The sequence below is a fragment of the Sciurus carolinensis genome, chromosome 16, assembly GCF_902686445.1.
Source record: "Sciurus carolinensis chromosome 16, mSciCar1.2, whole genome shotgun sequence".
Lineage (NCBI taxonomy): Eukaryota > Metazoa > Chordata > Mammalia > Rodentia > Sciuridae > Sciurus > Sciurus carolinensis.
The window spans coordinates 55,218,597-55,240,822 of record NC_062228.1 but is presented as its reverse complement, the minus strand read 5'-3'; the positions used below and the strand labels follow the sequence as shown (position 1 = coordinate 55,240,822).

General features: G+C 43.5%; 1 pseudogene; it reads left to right on the top strand.

The window, feature by feature from the left end:
- The window catches only part of LOC124966154 (zinc finger protein 189-like), a 38,806-nt pseudogene extending 22,953 nt beyond the window's left edge, over positions 1–15,853 (top strand).
- Positions 15,854–22,226: the final 6,373 nt, after the last annotated feature.

Sequence of the window (22,226 nt, the reverse complement as noted above, 5' to 3'; positions counted from 1 at the left end):
AATGGGAGAACAGCCCCGACCATATTGTTGCAGGGGTTCTTATACTGTTGCTATGATTCAAAATTACAAACTAACATCATGAAATCATCAGCAGAGGGGGAAGTGGGTGAAAATGACCCTACCTAGGTACAAACTAAAGAATGGTTACTAACATCTAAACAATCATGGTTGACATCATCATTCAAACATGCATTGTTTAGGAGAAATAGGAATCAAAAGAGAACAAGTTTTCATCATATACGAATTGTCATTTTGTATTGCTAAACACGTCATGCTAAGTAACTGATGATGGGTACAGAGGTGGGGCATTCCCGTGGGAGAAGCATTTCCTACAAAACATGGAGCCTCAGAGCAAAACGGACTTTGTTTAGTCATTGCCCATATAACCTGGACTATAACATTTCCATAAGCCAAATCTGTCAATCCATTGCAAATACGCATTGCCAAAAAGATGAGGAAACAACCAAACTGTGGCCCCAGAAACCAGAACAGAGCTTGTCACAGATGTCTGTCACATGACAGGGCAATAGATTATGCAATAGAAGACACAGACAAGGGGGAGACCCTTACAGTTGGGGATTGCTGGTCAGGTTCTACCACCCATGGTGGACCTGAATCAATGGTTTAAATGACCACTTATCCATTCACAGGTAGATCCCAGTCAACCTATCCATCTTTACTACCCTCTAGGAAAATCCCATTTTGTTCTTTGGTTCCAAGTGAGGTTCAGAATTAGCACTTCAATGATTGCTTAAGATAACAACCCTTGAATAACCAGTTTTTTTTAAAAGGCAACAAAGTGGAAAAAGCAAAGAATCTATTTTCTCTATTTTCTTTCTTAATTATGGAAAACACCTTCATTGTCCAATACATATTTAGACCAAGCCATTGTATAGAAAAAATATTTTCCTTTAAATTCTCTGCCTTAAAATAATCCAGATTATTTCATATGTACCTAAGGGATCAGTTCTCAAGGATAGATATTGAATTTGCCATATTTTAATTTGCATGGTTCAAAGGTTTCTTGGGGGAAAAAAATAGGCCTCTATAGGGGATGCACTCTCGGTCTGTCCCATATTCCCTGAAGCACTCTTTGAGCCCTACCAGGATCAGACTTTTTAGTCTGTCCCTGCTGCCCATCTGACCAGTGACCAGGGGGCTCTGCCAAAGGGAAACAGCTGAATGAGCCATGCTGGGTCATTCCTTAAAAAGATTCTGAGGAAGAGTCCTGCTTCCAAGCATTCCCAGGAGGCCCAGGATCCTCCACTTTTGGGTCTTCAAGAAAAATGAGGTCATTATGAAAAGAATATCCTTAGATCTCAAGTAATCTAGGTGCACTTGAGAAATTATGAATTTAAAATGGCAAGGACATAAGATCTTGTAGAGGACTGGGTGCAGCTCAGCGGGAGAACAGTTGCCTAGCATGGGTGAGACCCCATCCCCAGCACTGCCACAAAAATAAAACAAGGATCTTACAATAGACAGGCATCCTGGGATAGAGCAGAGTTAGGTAAACTTCAAAGGAAAAAGATCTATTTATAGCTCATGTCTATGGAGCAAATTCGGATTACTTGTTTTAAGTCTTATAGCTGAATTTAAGAGATATTTCTTTTATCCTTTGTGCCCTGGGGGAGATTCATATGTAGTTTACACTCCAGCATGATTGAGATACAGCTCTTACCAGAACAGATATCACACAGACAGTAGAGAAACATAGGTAGAGGCTTCTTTTGTTTTTGTTTTTGTTTTGTTTTGTTTTGTTTTGTTTGGGTACAAGGAATCAAACCCAGATGTGCTTTGCCACATCCTCAGCCCTTTCTGTTTTTTATTTTGAGACAGTGTCTTACTAAATTGCTTAGGACCTAAGTTGCTGAGGCTGATTTTGAACTCCCACCCTCCTGCCTCAGCCTCCCAAGTCACTGGGAGAATTCTACTTTTTAATGGTGCTGGGGATTAAACCCACGACCTCACACATGCTAGGGAAGTGCTCTACCACTGAGCTACAATTCAGTCCCCTCCTTTCATTTTTAGAGACAATATCAGTGAACTCCTTTAAGGTTTCAGAGACTCCTACCAGATCCCAAAGACATTGTCAACAGTCACCTTATTGTCACTTGAATATATACAGCTCAGGGGTTCCCCAGTCACCCCCCAAAAAGAGATTTATTAAAATAAAATAAATAAATAAATAGGGAGCCATAGAAAATAAAGTGAATTGAGCTCTTCGTTCTTCATAAGTGGAGGAAGCAGAGGAAGAGATTGGAAGTACAGGAGCTTACAAGAATAAGTCATAACGAAGGTAGAAACAGAAGTGTTTGGGTAAATTGTGAGTTCCCATGTTGGGTGCCATAAGAAATGTCACTGGAGGAGTCCCTGGAGAGGGGGACCTCAACTCAGGACAAGTGGTTCCTCAGCATCCATGAAGGAAGAGAATTCATGCCTGTCCCAGTCAGAGTTGCTGATACTTTAAAAAAGCAAACAACATTCAAGGGAAGATGTGGGCCCTCTTCAGAGGGAGAGAGCAACCCCTGGTTGTAGGCCATTAACACTTCATAAAGGGACAGGAGCAGGGGGCTGCACCTCCAGTGCAGTGAGGGTGGGGTTACATAGCTCTGCTCAGGTGTCTCCAGCTTGCCCCCCCCCCTTTTTTTGCTACTTTTGCAGGAAAGGACAGGCTCATGGAGATGGGCTGGCTTGCTGGCAGAATGCTTGTTTTAATTTTCAAAAATACATATGCATTTCCTGCATTCTAATGTGCTGCTTCTTTTTTTTTTGTAATTTTTAAATATAAAATCATGGTCTTGCTGAGTTGCTGAGGACCTCACTTAGTTGCTGAGGCTGGCCTTGAACTGCCATCCTACTGCCTCAGCCTCTTGAGTCACTGGGATGACAGGCCAGTGGGATGTCCTTGTGCCCAGTGCCTGCTTCTTTTTGAGAGTCAGAATATCTTTCCTTTTTTGACAGCCCAATTCAACTTCAGCAGCACTGACATCTCCTGAGGGGGCTTCACTGTGAACAGTGAAGAGTAAATGACAGCATTTATATTCCACGCAATTATACAGAATTCTGTTAGCATATTTGAAGAAAAAACAGAAAGGGAATAGTCCATAATTGCAGGCTATGTCTCCATTTATTAGATCTTTATTTCACCAGTTTTTATACTGTTTGGTTTCTGTTCTGTAAACTTGTGGTGCCAGCTAACAGGGAAGCTACAAAGAGAATCCAGGCTGGTGTGAGGAAATCTACACTGTGATTTATGAAGAATGGGAAGTGCTAATTCTATTTCTGTGCCCAATAGGGAGAATTTAGGCTTTCTGGTATACTTATGGGTAAAATCTGTCACTTTAAAAAAAGAAGATTTGTTTTTTAATTTAATTTTTATCTTTTTTATGATTTATTATTGTATCACAACATGCATGCCCTATGTATCTGATTTCTTATGAATGTTTTATGGTTTTTGTTGTTTGTTTTGGTACAGGGGACTGAACCCAGGGTTGAATGACAACTAAACTACATCTCAGCCCTTTTAATTTTTTTGGTTTTAGACAGAACCTCGCTCAGTTGCCAAGGTTGGCCTTGAACTTGAGATCCTCCTGCAGGGACATCTGGAATCTCTGGGGTTACAGATGTGCACCACCCCGTGCGCTCCTCTCTCTGTTAGTCCCACTGTTAGTCTGTGTTTATGATGATTGACTTGATAAAGGTGAAAGGATCTGATGACTGGAAGCCATGGTCTTATTGGAAATTTGTTTGGGTTGGATGACAGTTATTGGTTTACTCTAAGTTGTTTAATTTGGATATCCTTTGTTTCAAAAACACTTGTCATAACTTTTTTTGTTTTTTTGCTAGAATTGAGTCTATTTTCCTCCTGCCACTCCTCCCTTATATAAAGTCATCCTTTCCCTTTTTCATCTTTTTCTCCTGATCATTGCAACCTGGCCCCTTTTTATATAGGTACTGTATGAGCACCTGATCACAAACAGGCCACAGAGGCCCTTGTTCCCTTCAGCCCAGCAGGGTGGAGATGGCACAGGGAACATCCCAGGACGCGCAGCAGACACACAGGGGAGCCCCTCAAAAACATGTTCACTCCTGGGTCAGAAGGAACCTCACTGGCTCACTGAGAAGACTCATAGTGGTGACTGCCCTGTGTTCTGGGCCCCATCAGGACTGTCTTGCCAGTGAGCAGATAAACATGAGACAGGGAGGGAGCTGGACTTGGGGCAAAAGCCTTGGACACAAGCCTCACACACAGTACCTGACCTGATCCAATTCACAAGTTCTGTCAGGCAGCTCAGAAGACCCAGGTAGTTTCAGGAGAAGGGGAATCTCCACCAAAAGGAGAAGCAGAAATTCAAGGAAGAAGGAAGCTTTGGAGAAAAACCCTATCTGGTGCTCCAGCTGGTTTAATGTTTGATAATTATGGTGCCTCAAATTGTGAGCACTTACAAAATGGGGAACATTCACTCCCCACACCTCCCCTTCTCTCTCCTCTCTCTCCCCTTCTCTGTTTCCATACGCTGAGCAACTTTCCTTCACCATGCCCTTGTGCCATGAGGTTTCTGCCTTGGAGTCCCTGACCCTGGGCTGGAGCCTCTAAAACCAGAGCCAAAATTAACTTTTCTTTCCTGAAGTTGTTTATGTCAGGTATTTTGGTCACCAGAATGAAAAGCTCACTAATACACATGGGAAAATGATGTATTTTCTGAGTGGGAAAAGAAAGCTACATAATAAAAAATATAGAAAAGATAGCACTTTTTTTTTTAAGTAAGAAGACACTCATGTACATACTCACAGGGAAAAAAAAACCCCTCAATTTTAGAAAATGAGATCATAGGTCACTTAGATTTGGGAGCAATATTCTAAAATTATAATAAAATATTTTTATTCTATTTTGTGGTACTTGGGATTGAACTCAGGGGTGCTCTACCTCTGAGATACATTCCAAACCACTTTATTTTTTATTTTGAGACAGGGTCTCACCAAATTACTAAGGCTGACCTCTGATCTTCTTGCCTCAGCCTCCTAAATTGCTAGGATTACAGGCCTGCATTTCTGTACCTAGTTGTAATATGTTTAAATTAAAATTCATAACAGATTGAAATGTATCACTTATAATTAATATGAATAAATAAAATTCATAAAGAATAAAAATAATATGAGAAAATATTTCCTGATCCCACCAGCTGGCTCTTGACTATTGTCATGTGCTCTAAGGTTTCTGTCTGTTCTGCACCCTCACACAATAGCTATCAGAACCTTGTTTCCCAGACAACCAGAAAGCCTTAAAAATATTGCTTTTAGCAACTAGGTCCAAGTGACCCAGACCTCTAGTTCCAAACATTTGGGAGACTGAGTCAGGAGGATCCCTTGAGTCTAGGAATTGGAGGTTAGCCTGGGTAACAGAATGAGACAAAAGAAGAAAGGAAAGGAAGGAAGGAAGAAAAACAGGTCTGTATTTTTAAATGAAAAGATGTAAAAAAAGCAGACACAGTTACTGGCACCTGTAATCCCAGAGACTTGGGAGGCTGAGGCAGAAGGATCCAAAGTGCAAGACCAGGCACAGCAACTGAACCTGTCCCAAAATAAAAAAAATTAAAAGTCCTGAGGATGACCCTGGATTCAATCCCCAGTACCAAAAGGAAAGAAAAAACTAGATGCAGCCTGGCACTCAGGCCTGGGGGAAGGCATGGCAGGACCACAGTCCTGGTCCTTACTGTAAGGTTCTTCATTACTTCATCACCTTCCTCAGTTGGAATCCTGCTGTCTGACACCTGGGAGGCCAACACCCTTGGCCCTTGACTGGGTGGGGCTCACACACCACATTCTCCTGAGTATCCAGACTCCCTGAAGTTTGAAGGTGTGCAGTGAGAAAGGATGACCTCTGACTTCAGTGACTGCCTCAGCCTCACCTGGCCACTCCCAGCTTTCTTGAGGGGTGGAGGCACTTCTGCTTTTCTTAGCCCTGGGGACAGCCAGGCAAGTGATTGACAGATGGAGGAGGGGCCCTAACCATCTGTGCATGCGCAGGTCAGTCACCATCATGCAGGTCCTGCGGGACAGTTGAGGGGACCAAAGTACACTCTCTATTGATCTGCACATAGAATCTGTATTTACAAATAAGCCCAGTGAATTTGTACAGTTTTAACGACTAAAATCTCCAGAAGAGTGTCTACTATCTAATTTTTTTTTTCTTAAGGATCATTTTCAGGGTGGTTCCATGCAGAAGTTCAAACATGTGACCTTATCACTATGGAGGCAAGAGTCCTGCCCGAGCATTCAGTTTGACTCCCTGCTTTCCCTGAATTTCTTCTTTACATCAGAGGTGGGACATTTCAAATTCACCATGTATGCTGTGTGACCTCTGAATGTCCCCCAGATAGCAGAAAGGAAGCTAACATGTCCTGTTTGAGGAACACAGTGTGGGTCTGAAAAGTCTGAGACCCTGGCACCCAGAATTTAAGTTGCATAGGTTAGGGCCCCCACCTCCTGCAGTCCCTGCACCTGGAGTAGTGGAAAGTGCCCCAACACTTGTTGATGGAATGACTTCGCTAGGACAAGCTTTTGGGGAAGTTAAGGTCAGTCCTTTGCTCTGTCCTTTGCATACAGTAAGTGACCAATAAATATTTTTCTGATTGAGCTTTTGGCAGGAGAGGAAGGATGCAGGAATTATTTAAGGTGATTTTGTCATGTAACTTGATCTTTGGGAATTAGGAGAGCATTTGAGGGGTTAATGCTGGGAATTTAAATCAAGAAAAAGTTTCTGAGGGGAAACAAAGGTAAGAAAGAAAGTCCTCCTTTCATTCACATTTGTTCATTGAACAAATATCTATTTATTATATACTTTGTATCATTTTCTGAGAGGCAGAGTAGCCATGAAAAGAAGATGATTTTAAAAAAATGCAGCAAGGAACATAATAGAAAGATTTTTAAAATTAGTCATAATCTTCCTTCCCAGACAGTCCTCAGTGATATTTAAAAAAACAACGCATGTATAGTTATTACTCCTTACACTTGGTGATCTTTGTGGGGTCTCGAGACACTGGGCACAACATCTTGGGGGCTCGCCCAGGATGCCCCATGCCCACCCAGACACCTGATCATAGAGTCATAAGTGACACCTTCGACCGGTGAGTAAGGCATTGTCGCATTTTTTCTTGTCTAGATTGCCTGCAGGTTCTGGTTCTGGGCTGGCAAAGTCCTGGCGGACGCGCTATAGGACCCCAGCAGGGTCTCGGGAGACATCCCCTCGACCCATCGGGGTGACTCTTTGTCGCATCTGGGCGACTCTTTGTCACATCTGGACGACTCTTTGTCACATTGGGGTGACTCTTTGTCGCATCTGGGCAACTGTTTGTCGCATCTGGGCAACTTTCATGTTGCATCTGGGCAGCTTTTGTTTTGCATCTGGGTGACTCTTTGTCGCAATCGGAAATTGTTTGTTTTTGTCGACAAAAAACCAACTAGCCAATTTTGATTTAGCACGCTATATGTCTGTCTGTTTGTGTATTGTACCGTACGGTCTTTACTCTTATCTCATATTAATTCTTCATTATGTTAGTCCGCTACTATTTTCACTGTTTCTCACTCTTAATTTCTCATCTCCAACCTAGAGGAAAACGGGTCTATAAATCTCCTGACAGAAGGAGAAATACTAATCAATGGTCAAATTCATTTCAACCTTTTGGAATTATACAGGGAACAGGTTTTCAACCGGATAGACAACCAGCGGTGGCTCTCTGTTGTAATGCTGTACCCTTGGAGTACCCATGGCAGTAAGGAGTATGATATAGCAGCTCCATTCCTCAAAAGTAGTGGGAAATAATGTTTCATGATTTTCTGCATTCAAACCTAACCTGATTTCTCAACCAGGAAAAAAGGGGTTAAAAAGTCCTGGGCAATTCCCCCCTTCCCTACCTGCCTGGCCTTGCTGAAGCTGCATTGGAATGTAAACTGCAGCAGTCTCAGCAGGAGAGGGTGGAAAACCTGAAGGAAAAAAAAAAAAAGGTGTCCATTTTAAACTCCTGGGCTGTGACACAGAACTAACTCATTTTCTAGGATTCTTGTTTTGTTTTGTTTTTCTTTAATGCTGTATTTTTGAGCTCATAATTTTGATCCTACATACCTACGTTAATGATTTTTTTGATCAGTTCTATTTTTATCCAATTCTAGAGTTATTTTTAAACATCTGTTGCATTGCAATGGAGATAAACATTACAAGTCCTTTGCTTTTGTGTTATGTGTATGTGTTATTGTTTAAGGTCGTATTGTCTATGTATGTACCTGACAAAATTGACATAGATAATAAGCATGCATAAAGTGAAAATTAAAAAAAAAATGGATCCAAATACTTTTATTCACGTGATTTAAAAGGGTTCAATTTAAATTGGGTAAATTAATAAAAGTAAAATATCTTTGAAGATAATTTGCAAGTTTGTAGGTGATCAAACTAATGAAATATTGATGTTAATAAAATGCCTAATATCAATTGTTTCTAGGGCTTTTCTTCAACAGGAAAGAGACTGCAAATACTGTTCAGGACACTTGTCTGATATCTTGGTTTTTACAAAATAAGTAAATTAAATTTAACATGCATGGGACTACTCAAATGTGTTAGTGACATCTGATTAATTTGCAAAGTTAAAATACTAACTGTTAAATAATATTAAGTACTCTTAAGTCCTTAAATTCCATGGAGTAACATACTTAAACATTATTGGTGTTTTCATAGGTTGGTAAATTAAAAATTGTTTAAAATTGCTTTGTGTCATTACTAAAATCAAGGTTATTAAAAGTTATGTCCTAACAGGTAAAACCCCAACCCAGAGGGTGAGCATTCCATCTGCTCCCTTACCACTTCCCCCTGCTCCCCCTCCAGTTCTGCAAAGCTCCAAGGAGCTTTTAGATTTGGATTTAGAGTTACCATCTCCCTTCTCACTGGGTTTCAGTTAGAGTACTATAAACAACAAAGTATTTTATCTTGTTAAAATAGAGTGATTTATCTAAATTCAGAAATTTCATAAGAGTTGTTTCAGAATGTGAACAAAAAGGGGTCAACAAATAGGAAAGAGAAAATAAAAGGTTCTGGGTATGGAAATATATTTAGTAAAAGGGAAAAGGAAATGTTTCTGGGTAAGAAAGTGTTTATGTGATGAAATACATTAGGGTCTAAGTAAGTGCTAAGAAAGTGTGTGTAAGTAAAGGGCAAGTTTCAACAAGTTTGTGTGTAACTAAGTTGGTTGTATGTATGTGAGACAGTTAAAGCTATTTAAGGTTTTTCCTAAGGTGAAATACTAATGTTCTGATAAAAACCAAAGTTTAATCTATATGGTAAAATGACATGGTAAAATGGCAAGGATTTCTTAGAGACACTAATCTATTCTTAACATTATATCTGTTAAGTTTTATTCTTTAGAACAATTAGTCTTAAAAATTGGGGTTTATACAATTATGGTTAAACAACTGTTAAAGTATTGTACTACATTAGAGTCTAAATTTTTCTTTCAAAACTAAATTTGGTTAAAATAAAGGTATCAAGGTAATTGCAAAATGGTCACTCTTTGTATATTAAATGTGTTCATGTTTTCCAGATCTTTAAAGCAGGAAATTTGTCAAGCTGCTATTCTCCAGAATAAACTTGTCTGTAATGGTAATTTTAAACTTAAGGAGTACTTTTTATTGGGGATTTATTTCTATCATTTAATGTTCTATTATGGGACCTATTATCAATGGGGTATGTGTAAAATTTGTTACTTTTTACACTGAGATAAAGGATTTTAAATGTAAATGTATTTCTAAGAGTTAGTGACAGCCTGAATTGTTTAAAGGTTCATATTGTAGAAGGTGAAAGCATTTTGATATTCAAAAGAAAAGTTAAAAGCTCTCTCAGCCTTTCTTTGATTGATTCCTGTTTTGTATATAATGTTAGACTGTGTTAACTAATGTTCATATGGACTCAGGAATCAATATATGGAAACTTCTTAAAATGACATTTAAGAAAGAGTGTAATGCGCAATAGCAAAAATGGGACAACAGTGACTGAGATTGGGGCCTCTGACCTCATGACTGTAGCATGCCTGGTGCCTGGGAGTGTTCCTGTGCAGGGGCACAAGATGCCTAACTGCTGTGGCAGTACCCTCCCTGGGGAGGCTCTGTACAGGTGTCCTATCAGCTCTTACATTGATCTGCTCTTGGGCAGAAAGAAATTGTTTTGCTAGATAACCAGTGTTTCATCAGCTCCCTTCTCTAGTTCCTGCCCACCTTACAGTAACTTTGGACAGTGGACTTCTTTGAGAGCAACACAGATCTCCTAACATTGCACTTTGCAGTTGTGGAAAAAAGTCACGTAGGTGTTCTAGTCTCTGTAGCTTTCCTGAAAACAAAGAATAATGCTTACATGGTCTTTAACTTAATAATAAGACATGTATGAAGATTGCTAATTTCATTTTGTAAAACTGTTGCCTGTTACTGTTTTGCAGAAGTAGCTGCTTCCAGAACATACAACCTAGGTAACTTGTGATAATAGGCCATCACCTTCAAAACAGATAGTATATGGTAGTACTTTAATAAAAGGGTAAATGACTGTAAAGTTATAAACATTGAAGCTAAAACCCAGTACTCTTACTATATGACTGGTGACACTGACTTGCTGGATGGTTAAGATCAAACTTAGAGATTGAGATTAAATACAGAGGCCAAGAAAAGCCAGTATTCGGGTCTTGCCCTCAGTCAGCCTGAACCCAGGGAACAAGAAAACTTCTCTAAGGAGCTTTGCAACTCTGGGTCACACAACCTCCTGATCAAGGAGATTGTTGAGATCACTAGAGGATGAAAAATCGCTCAGTGCATCTGCTGCAGAGGAGGGTCATGGAAAAAGGGAGTGGTCCCTTAATGCTTCCAAAGGAAGCCACCTCATCAAGGAGACACTGCCTAATGAACAGCACTAACTGAGCTAAGAAGCTACTATTAAGTTCTCTATGAGTGACCCCTGTGGGAACTCAGCTGACTCTTTAACAGACAGGAACAGGTCACATTGACCAGATTGATCTTAGACACCTAGCAAAACAGTTAAAACCATAGCCATTCTTGGGCTTTTAAAAGAAATAATAGTTAAATGTAACTGAAGATGTACACTTGTGTTAGCCCACTAAAATTAAGAGTGGAAGCTACAAAAGAAAGATTCTTAGGCAAATGTGCCTGATAACTATCAAGAGAAACTGCCAGAGTCAGAAGATTTTAGTCAGTTTAAGGTCTGCAGACCTTCCTAAGCTACACAGGTAGGCTTAATCTAACTTTGCTAGTATGATTATCTAGCCCTAAGTAACAGAAACATAGATATCTCTATTTAACACAGGCTATACAAATAAAGGGGTATTGTACAAAATCAGATGACATTAAGTAGCTTAACTATATTTTCTGGGGACATCAATGACATTAAGATTTAAATGTTGTGTTTACATTCCTGATAACCTGGACAATGTTAAAGTCCCCAAATAAAGGCCTTGTCCTCTCCAGCCTTTGCTAGGCCTTATTATGGGATCAACTTCTCAGTTCTTCCACCCCCTGGCGAGGAATTATTGACTTCTGTCATCTTTGTGATATGTATTGGAATGTTCCAGATGCTGCAACATTTACTTTGTACCAATCTCATTTCAGTACTCATGTCTTTTTGTTCCTCTCTCATAGAAGCACCCATCCCCAGATGACTTTACAACCTGCTCTTCCCCAACCAGACTTTTACCTTGGACCCCTCAATTGACCTGATTTTTAAAAGGGAACTCCAAACTGCTTGCCCCACACTGCCCCCTTCCAGCTTGAAGCAGCCAGAACGATCGTCACCCCCTTTCCCTACAGCAGCAAGGAGTTCCTAAAATTAGATGGGGGTGGGGAATGAAGCCAGAACTGGGGACAGGCAGTTAGTGTAGAAATGGGGGATCAGGTCAAATTGAGGAAATGAAGGCCATGAAAGCTATCTGCCTCTGGAAGTTGAAGACTGTCCTTGAGAGAATAAAATGTCAAGGATCTCCTAAGCTCATTGATTACCAAATTTACCTGCCTTTAAAGGCTGTAAGCAAGGAGGTCTATGTGCAGCCCTGGGAAAAAGAATGTTGGTTTTATGCTAATCATTCTGGAGTAGTGAGGGAATCCATGGCTAAGGTCAGAGAGGGTCTCACCAAGAGAAAGTGAGAGAGGGAGGCAAAAAAAAAAATTGATTTGAATTGGCTTGCTACCCTAATCTCTACCCTAGTAGGCCCTTTAGTTCTGCTTTTGCTTATTTTAACTTTTGGTCCCTGCATTTTAAATAAGTTAATAAATAGTTTTTGTTAAGGACCATGTAAGCACGGTCCAACTAATAGTGCTAAGGGCCCAATATCAGCCCATTAAGCAGCAAGAATCAAAACTATAGAGACCCAAGATTGACTCTCTAAATGTTCTTGGAGAGGGGGGAATGAAAATATAGAAAAAGCCTGCACTTGTGTAAATATGAGGCTTTTCCCAAACTGCCCTCAATCCCTTAGAAAAGTCAAAAAGTATTTTCATCCCTTATTTTGTCTGTAAAGGCCATGTGGCTGACCACCCTTACCCTAGTGATCAGGCTGACCCAAAAGCAAACTTTGCTGATACAAAAGCGAACTTAAAAATAAAGACCACTCTCCTCTCGGTGGTCAGAGTGACCCAGAGCTTAAGATAACATACTTTGTATGCAATTTTATATGTTAACCAATCAAAAAGAGCACTGTAAAACTGCTAGCCTTTCATTATAAAAATCCTGCTAAACATGGGCTCGGGGCCTCTCAGCGTCACCAGTTACCGAGTGTGCGGAGGATCAGGCTCGAGCTTGCTAATAAATGACTCTTTGTTGCTTGCATTGATCGTGGTCTCTGGTGGTCTTTGTGGGGTCTCAAGACACTGGGCACAACAGTGTGTGTGTGTGTGTGTGTGTGTGTGTGTGTGTGTTACTGGGGATAGAATCCAGGGGACTCTACCACCGAGCCACATCCCAAGCCCTTATTTATATATTTATGTATTTATTTATTTTGAGAGAGGGTCTTATTAAATTGCTCAGGACCTCATTAAATGCTGAGGACAACCTCTAACTTGACATCCTTCTACCTCAGCCAGGTCCTAGGATTACTTGGGCCACCACACCTGTCTTTAGGAGAACACTTTACCAAGCTGGTGTCTTCCAAATAAAAAATTGTTAGTAATGATGACCCTTTTTGGGTTTCTGTTTGTGTGCTCCTAATTGTTGGACTGAACTCTGGGCAGTGCCTGGGGAAGCCTGCAGTGAGGTAAGGTCTCTAAAACACAGAGGCCATGAGGGAAATGGGGAGGGGTTGGCCACTCCCCTTGCCTCCAGGCCTCAGGAGAGGATCTGAGCAGTGATGCTGGTTGTGAGGTAAAGGAATGGACTCATAACACCTGAAGTCAGCCACCTGTACCGGCAGCAGGCATCTATCCTGTATATTAGACTGTGGGCCCAGCACTGCTGGCATAAATGGAGTAGGCCAAACAACAAAGGAGTAAATTAGGAATAAAATGGCCAAAGCCTCTGCAAGGACTCTTCCAAGTTCTTTCTTTGGGATTGAAAAACAGTACCCAGGACCTTTGTAGCCCTGGGGTTGAACAATCGGCACATTGGGCAGGATCCCAGAGAGATACTGGTTGACTAAGGGGACAGAAGTGACGTGGGCTTTGTGGGGAAATCTGGCCTGGCCAGGAGCCTGGATATGGTTGGAGGTGGCTTCCCTGTTGAAGGGGTGGGGGTCACCATGTGAGCACAGGGACACCCTGAACACATGAAAGGGGTGTTGCAAGCGTCAGAAGCAGCATCCAAAGTGGTTGCTGCCCCAGGGCTGACAAGGCCTGGCTGTGTCATTAAACTTAGCCACAGACCTGGATCTAGCCATTTAGTACCACTCCTGGTACAGGAAGAGTCCAAACTGAGAGAGACGCCTGTTCAGAACCTACAGAGGAGCATCTGCACATCAAGGCATGCCCACAGGCTAACCTGAGGAGACATGCCGGCCCAGAACCTGCACTAGGGTGCTAGTGACTAGTGAGAACTGGGGCCCTCGGACATGGGACCCACTCAGGGAGTCCACTAGTTCCAGTGACTCAGAAGTGGAGGTGGCGGGTGATGACATGGAGGAAGTTGGACCACTAATATTCCACAAGTGAGAGCCCCTGTCAGCTGCCTGAGGGTCCTCTTGATCTGCTCCCACCAGGAGGGGCATTCACATTCCCCAGGAGACCATGCCCCAGAGCTGGTGGGACTGGGGTCAAGTTCAGGCAGAGATGGAAAACAAGTGCCTGCATGGCCACACTTCCTGTGGGGACACTGGAGCAGCCCGGACGATGTGGAATGGCCTGGAATTGTCTCAAGGACTTCAGTGACTGCTCACCTGCCTGACACCAGTGACTTCACACAGCACAGCTGATGACAGTGGGGTCATGACTAGCTTGGCTGCTTCTTGTCACTCACAGTATGTGGTCAAATCCAGGAAATCTTCCTATACCTGAGGCACCTGCCTGTGCATGGTAACCACAGGGCTGTGGGCAGGACCTTGGGTGAAACCTGCTGTTGATGTGCAGCCCTTCAGGACTGGACAGTACACTTACCCGGCCGGGATGAGGGATGTAGGGTCACATGCAACCCTTCTTCCACTTACAGTGCCCTGGTGTCAATTTTACTGAATGTTACCCCTTGCACGTAGGGCAGCCCCTGTGGCCAGCAACATAACTGGGTGCAGGTCTAGGGAGAAGGAAAGATCCTGGCAGAAAGCAGGAGTCATGATCCAGCAAAGCTGAAGGACCTTTCTGAGTGTCCAGAAAAGGATTGCGGTGGACTTACCAGCAGCAGGAGTGGAGGAAAGGAAAATAGATGAAGACTTAATATCTCCCTGGCACAGCTGTGGATCAATTGCCAAAGGACCAGAGGCTCCAGCCATTGCCTCTGAGTTAGGAAACCAAAGGGGAGACAGTGGGACAGGGAGCATGGACTCCTCCTCCAGAAAGAGACGGGCACCACCTCTCCTGCTGAGAAGTGTGATGAAGGCAGAGCCCAGTGAGGGGTCCTTGAATCCCCTTATTGTGGGACAAGTAGGGGAAAGTCAAGGTTCAGGGGTCCCAGTCATGCCTCTGCACCAGAGACCAAATATAGAATTGACTACATATTGGTCTTAAAAAATATTCAGAGAGAGACAGGGTGGGTGGACCTGGAGCTGAGGTCACTGATGCATGGTGGTCCTGATTATGTCTCAGGCAGGTTACCTGCTGCTGATGGATATGGGAAAATGGCACTGTAGTGCTAACTGTGCAGTGTGGGCACCTGCCACCCACCTCCTATGCTGTGTTCTTAGGTCCCATTCCCCAGCACACTGCAGGTGTTGATGTCTAGTGGGATAAATGCCTATAATCCACTACGGGGAAGTTTCACTTGCATTGTGGAGAGATGAAGCACGTGTAGGCTGTGAAGCTAATATTAAGGGAGCATACTAAACACCCCCATTATTCTGCCTGTGGCCACTGAATCATTGCCACCAAAAATATAGCCCCCCATGGTCATCAAGAGGTAACAGAGACCATAGGTGAATTGGATAGAGTAAATACTGTTCACCCAGCCTATAGTCCTTTTAACTCCCCTGTGTGGTAGGTAAGAAAGCAGGATGGAACTTGGCACATGACAGTGGACGACAGGGAACTGAGTGAAGGGGTCCCTCCACTTTGTACAGCCATTGCCAAAACCATCTCTCTAGAAGAGCTTGACACCCAGCTGGAACACACCCATACTAATGCCTTCTGTAGCACATATAGAGCCCCTGAGAGCCAAGATCTGGCAGGCTTCACGTAGGAAGTCTGATGATGGACATCGTGGTCCTTAGCTCTACAAATGAAAAACATTTCATTATGTTGCTGACATTCTTCTCATGGCCAGATCTCTCACTGAGGCTGTGCCCATGCTTCTGACTCACTTGTAAGCGAGAAGGTGGCTGTGAACCCTAACAAAGCAGGGTCTGGCTAAGGGGTGAAATTCTTGGGACTGTTTGGTTCAGTAGGACAAAGTTATACCTCGGTTTCCACTTCCCAACACAGTAAAGCAAATATAACCATTTGTTGGGCTTCTGGGTTATTGGAGGGTTTTCATTCTTTGTGTGGCTCAGTATTGTGACCACTATATGATTTGTACAGGAGGGGGACAGTATGGGAATGAACTGTCCAGTATACTGAGGCATCTAATCAGACTATAAAACAGGCACAAACCCTTGGGACACTAGACACACTGAAACCTGCTGAACTTACCATCCTGGTCACTCTGGACAGCTTTGGATGGGGCTCATGGTAGTGGATTAAGGGACATAAGACCCCACTGGATCTTAGTCACAGGCACAGAAGAGGGAAGAAGAATGTTGTAGCTTGTAGGAAGATAACTGTGTGCCACTTAGGCTGTCTTTCTTCCTACAAAGCCCATCACCAGAGAAGCACTGGTCAAGGTTGTACAGGTGGCAAAGATGAGATGGCTGGAGAAAGCCCTGCAGAAGAAATTGCTGCTTGGCTACAATGCAGATTAAAGCTGTCAGGTCAGAAGACCATGAGGGCAGCTGTGACATGCTGGAGACTGCCCATGAACATGTCTGGTGCTGCTACTGTTTGGTAGAATGGTCTTGCCTACCTGCAGTCTGCCTGCAATGACTGGAAGCTGTCAGGGGCATATCAATCAAGGTGATCCCCTCCTCAGCCAAGGCAGAGGCCTTCTCCCACTATCACAAGGGACCAAATATGACTGACTTGTGTGGACAGGTTCCAGGCTTGATGAGAGCCTTCCCCAGGAAAATAAATCAGAAGCCAATTAGTAAGGGACTGGTCCAGCCCAGTGACATGTGTGCTTGAGAGTGACCACAGGTGATTGAGAGTGACCAAGGAATCCCTCTCACAAGCCATGACATACCACAGTGGGCTCAAGACCAGGGCAAACCATGGATTTCCAACCTGCTACACCTAACAGGAGCTGGATTAGGTGATGGGATGAATAGGCTGGAACAAGCCTGGGAACTGACAGGGACTCTGCAGGGGTGGGGTGCTCTCCTGCCTGCAGCATGAGGACCCCCAGAAACCCAGACAGCCATGGCTGGGGCCTCTTGTATGTCAACTCACCTGGGGCCCCCAGGGTTAAGGCTACAGATAGAGGACACTTCCACTGGGCATTTTCTTTCTTTCTTTTTTTTTCATATATTTATATATATTTTTAGTTGCAGATGGCTACAATATCTTTATTTTTTAAATTTTTACATGGTGCTGAGGATCCAACACAATGCCTCACCCATTCAAGGCAAGCACTCTACCTCTCAGCAACAAGCCCAGCCCCCACTGAGCATTTTCTTAAACCAGCCTGGGCACAAGTGACAACTTCCTGCTGCAGGCTCCTCAAGACATCCCATTGGAGACAAGGAGCACTGACTGTCACGGACTGTACAAGTAAGCCCAGTGCGGGTGGTTTGCCATCCTGAACCCCAGAGAGGCAGAGTGGGTAAACTTCCATGTGAAGCCTAGTGTGCTGGGAACCTGGCACTCACAGGTCCAGGCGGGGTGACCCTCCTGTGTCATCACCTGAGAAAGGCCTGCATGGACTTATTATGGTCTGGGTGCATCACCGAGGTGTCTGGTTCTCTCCACCCTCGAGGGGCAGCAGCTGAACCAGGCCTGACACACCTGCCTGGCAGCCCACCGCACAGCTGCTTTACTAACCGAGATCACTGGGCTCCCTGCGCGCTGCCTGCTGGAGCTGGATGGCGGTGTTGGTGCCTGGCAACACCCATCACTCTCCCCAAGGTCTGCAACAAGGAGCCTTCTCCTGGGCTTGGCTCTGGCCACTCACGCTGCGGCACCTCACCAGACAGACGGACCTTTGGCGTGGCTCAGAACTCGCTGTGACCGCAGCACGCGGGCTTCCCTGGGGAGCCCAATCCACAGAGGGGATGAAATGGACTCAAACAGAACAGAAATGGACAGAAACCCTGCATTGCTTGCTTTTGGCCCTGTGTCTAAGCAAATTGTGCGCCCCAGTCACAGACACTCACCCCCCTTGGGCACTTTGTGCTGTTGCCGTGGGGGATGGAGGCAGGTGCCAGGGCCTCTGAGGGACAGGAGCAGCTCTCGAGGCACAGAAGGTGGAGGGTTGGGGGAAACACCAGAGTCTCAGAAAGCCTCTTCTCTCACTGAGAGAAGATCTGAAAGAATGTGAAAGGAAGGACATGGGGAGGGGCAGCAGTGTCCCTTTCTCCAGGTCTTGGAGAGGGTCTAAACAGTGACCCTGGCTGCAAAGTGGAGGGATGCACTCATGAGACTTCTGAAGGTCTCACCTGAGCAGGGGACACACCACCTGTCCTGCACAACTCCCAGCTTGTGGGCAGGAGCCGTCCTCCATCGTATCCCAGCTGCCAATGTGGAGAAATAAGTAATAAAGTGTCCCAAACCTCTCCACAGAGTCATCCAAGTTCTTGCTTTGGGATTGCAGAAGAGTATGCTTGGGGTGTTTGCAGCCCTGGGGTGGGGCACTGATGATAGTAGGACCATCAGATGTGAGTAAAGATGAGATGTGCCCAGCACTTGGCCTGTAAGCAGAGCCACTCTGATGGGCTGTGATCACAGAGGGGGTGCTCCAAAACTATACCTACTTTATTTTGAAAGCATTTCATTTTTTTTTGTAAGACAAGAAAGGAGGACACAAAGGCCCCTTAACTTTGAGATTCAGGGCCAAGAACACCCCAATTCTTGTTCAGGAACCATTTGGAAATGAGAATAAAGAACTAGGGTCATTAAAGAAAGCATGAGTAATTTGCAGTCAGTCTCCTCTTAACCCATCCCAGCCCCTCTCATCCAGTTCAGGGCAATAGTGAGACTTCCTCATGTCCAATCTGGTCCTCCTTAGGGTCATCTGGATGTTGGGGATTCTCTGATCTAGTCGTGGCCAATCAAGACCCTCCCAGAGCAACTGGTTATCAATACCTAGAATGAAAGTAGACGCTGATCTCTTACCCTGCACAAAAATCAATCAAAATTAATCAAAGACCTTGGAATTAGACCAGAAACTATGCCACTCTTAGAAGAAAATGTAGGGTCAACACTCCAGCTTTTAGACACAGGCAAAGACTTTTTCAGTAGAAGCTCTAAAGCTCAGGAAATAATGCCAAGAGTTAATAAATGGAATGGCATAAAATTAAACAGTTTCTACACAGAAAAAAAAAGGGAATGCAAAGAGAGAACCCACAGAATGGGAGAAAATCTTTGCTAGCTACTCTTCTGACAGAGGATTAAAATCTAGAATATGTAAAGAACTCAAGAAACTTTTCAGCAAAAAAATCAAATAACCCAATGAATAAATGGGCAAATGAACTAAACAGACACTTCTCAAAGGAGGAAAAACAAATACATGAAAAAATGTTCAACATCACTAGCAATTAGGGAAAAGTAGAGAAAAAGTTCATTGAAATCCCATCTTACACCAGCCAGAGTGGCAGTCATCAGAATACAAATGATAATAAATGCTGGAGAGGATGTGGAGAAAAAAGAACACTTTTACATTGTTGGTGGGTCTAGAAATTAGTACAACCACTATGGGAATCAGTATGGAGATTTCCCTAAAGACTAGCCATGGAACCACATGTGACCCAACCCTGCCACTCCTTGGTTATTTTCCCTGAAGAATGAAAGTCATCTTACTATATTGATACATGCATACCCATGTTTTCAGCAACACAATTCAAAATAGCCAAACTCTGAAACCAGCCTAGGTCCTATTTTTACAATGTGTGCATGTATGAACACGTAACAACCAATCCCATATGTACAACTATAATTTACCAATAAGAATGTGGAAAAAACCCTACCAGAGGCATATTTAGGCTTCAAGCTGCATAGAGTCCCTGTTTCAAATCCTCCAACACCCTCCTACCCACTCTGCTTAAGGCCGTTTGAAAAGACTGGGAAATACAAACTTCATCTTAGATAAGGAAGAACCCAGCCTGAGTCCACCCCAGCCCTGGCACATCCCACTCCTGTCCATGCCTACCATCTCCATTCCCACTTGCTCATTCATCATCCCTGAAGCACCTCAGTCCCAGCACCACCCTCCACACACCCAGGAGACTCCCTTCCCTGGACTCTTATCTTGTCTTTTAGAAGCATCCCTTTGTGTCTTCCAGTTCCCAACAGCCAGAGACCACTCCCAGAGACATTGCACCCCCTCCAATGACCAAGATCACCAAAGAATCAGTCACAAGCTATCAGTAAAAATTATCCCCAGAACACACCCCAAGAAAAGAGAAGAAAGACCTGCCAGGGAGTTCAGAACCATTTCCTGCAGCAGCTTAGAAGGAGGGATGGGTCAGACTGGTTCTGAAATTCAGGGGCAGGCAGGGTACATTCACATCTTTAGAGACCATGTGCTCTGAGTATCATCTCCCATCATGATAGAATTCAAAATAAAACAAATATAATGCTTAATTGTGGTTTATGTTACCAAACTCAGGTTTCGAAGCCCATCACATGGAAAGTCAATGTCAGAGAGATGAGCATTGGGGGAAAAGAAAGCAAGCTTTAATTAAGTGTGCTAGCAATCCAGAAAGGGGACAGATTAATGTCTCACATTACCTTTACTCGAGTTTCTATGAAGGTGCTTGTTTGTTTATTTGTTTACTTAGTACTGGGGAATGAACCCAGTGGTGTTTACCTCTGAACTACACCCCCAGTCCTTTTTAAATTTTTTTGAGACAGGGTCTCACTAAGTTGCTATGGCCTCAAACTTGAAATCCTCCTTCCCTCCCCAGGAACTGGGGTTATAGGTGTGCACCTCCACACCTGGCCAGGCATAGGATATTTTAGGTGAAGTTCAGGTCAGGAACTATGCACAGGCATCAGCTTTTACCAGGAGCTTGACTCAGACATCAGGCGCTGACTGGAGCTGGTTAACCCTGTGCTGGCATCCTCTCATCTTGCATTAAGAGGATCCCATTTTGAGTCAGTTCTTATGGTTAGCAGCTGGCTCCTGGTGCCAGCTCAGGAAAATAAGCAGGATCACAGGAATGCAGGTGAAGGCCATAGCCTGAGAATGGGAAGGGCACAGGAGAGACAAGAAAGACAAGATGGAACCACTGATGGCAGCCTGTTGCACTTACTTGAAAAGGACAAAATTTCCTTGATTTTTGTTTTTTTTACCTGCAAATTGTGGACAGAACTTTACCAGATCTGTACTGTTCTTTGTTTGTTTTGTTTTGTTTGCCACGATTGAATGCAGGGACAACTAACCATGGAGCCACATGCCCAGCCCTTCTACAAATCTATTATTTAGATACAGAGTCTCACTAACTTGCTTAGGGCTTCACTTCGTTACTGACACTGGCTTTGAACTTCCAATCCTCCTGCCTTAGCCTAGCTAGCTGCTGGGATTACAGGTGTGCACCACCATGCCTGGCTCTACTCTTTCTTTCTTTGTCCCCCTCCCTTGGTGTTTCCTTAAGCAAGGATTGTGTGGCATCTTAGAGGTGAGAGGTTAAGGACTTCAGGTTCCCAAAGGAGGGATGGTGATTTTCATGATGGAAGACTCAAACCTGGACCACTCCACCACACTCCCTCTACACCTTAGGTCTTGGCTCACAGGATCTTGACAACTTTTTATTATTTTTGAAAGGGACTTTAGCTCTTTTGTAAAGATACAAGATTTGGACAGAAAGACTAAAATAATTTGTGAAATGAGAAGCAACATCCTCATAACATTTAATTAGAATAATTTTGATGGACAAAGCATAACTTTTGAGATACAAATACAAAGTAGTATTTGTTTTACACCTTCCTTTTAAATTTGTGGTGCTGGTTGTTCCTCTGTCACTAGAGAAAAGTTAGGTCAAATATCATGAATTTTTCTGGTCACTTTTATTTAACATGTCTTCCCATGATTGATTAAAATATTCAGAAGTACATAAAAGTGGACACAACGAGGTGGATTTAAACTTATGCTTTCACTTTCTCTTGAAGTTCTGGCCTGCAGTCAAGTGGAAACCCCCAAACAAGGAACATGTGGTACCTCTTCCTCTTTTTCCCCACCTGGAACTTTTATGAAGCACCCCCTATGAAGTTTGTAGATGTGGTTTCTGAGTCTACTGTGGTTACATCTTAGGAAGAGACTCCAGAAGGCGGCAAGGTTCTTCTTCAACAGCAGCAAAACTGTTCTA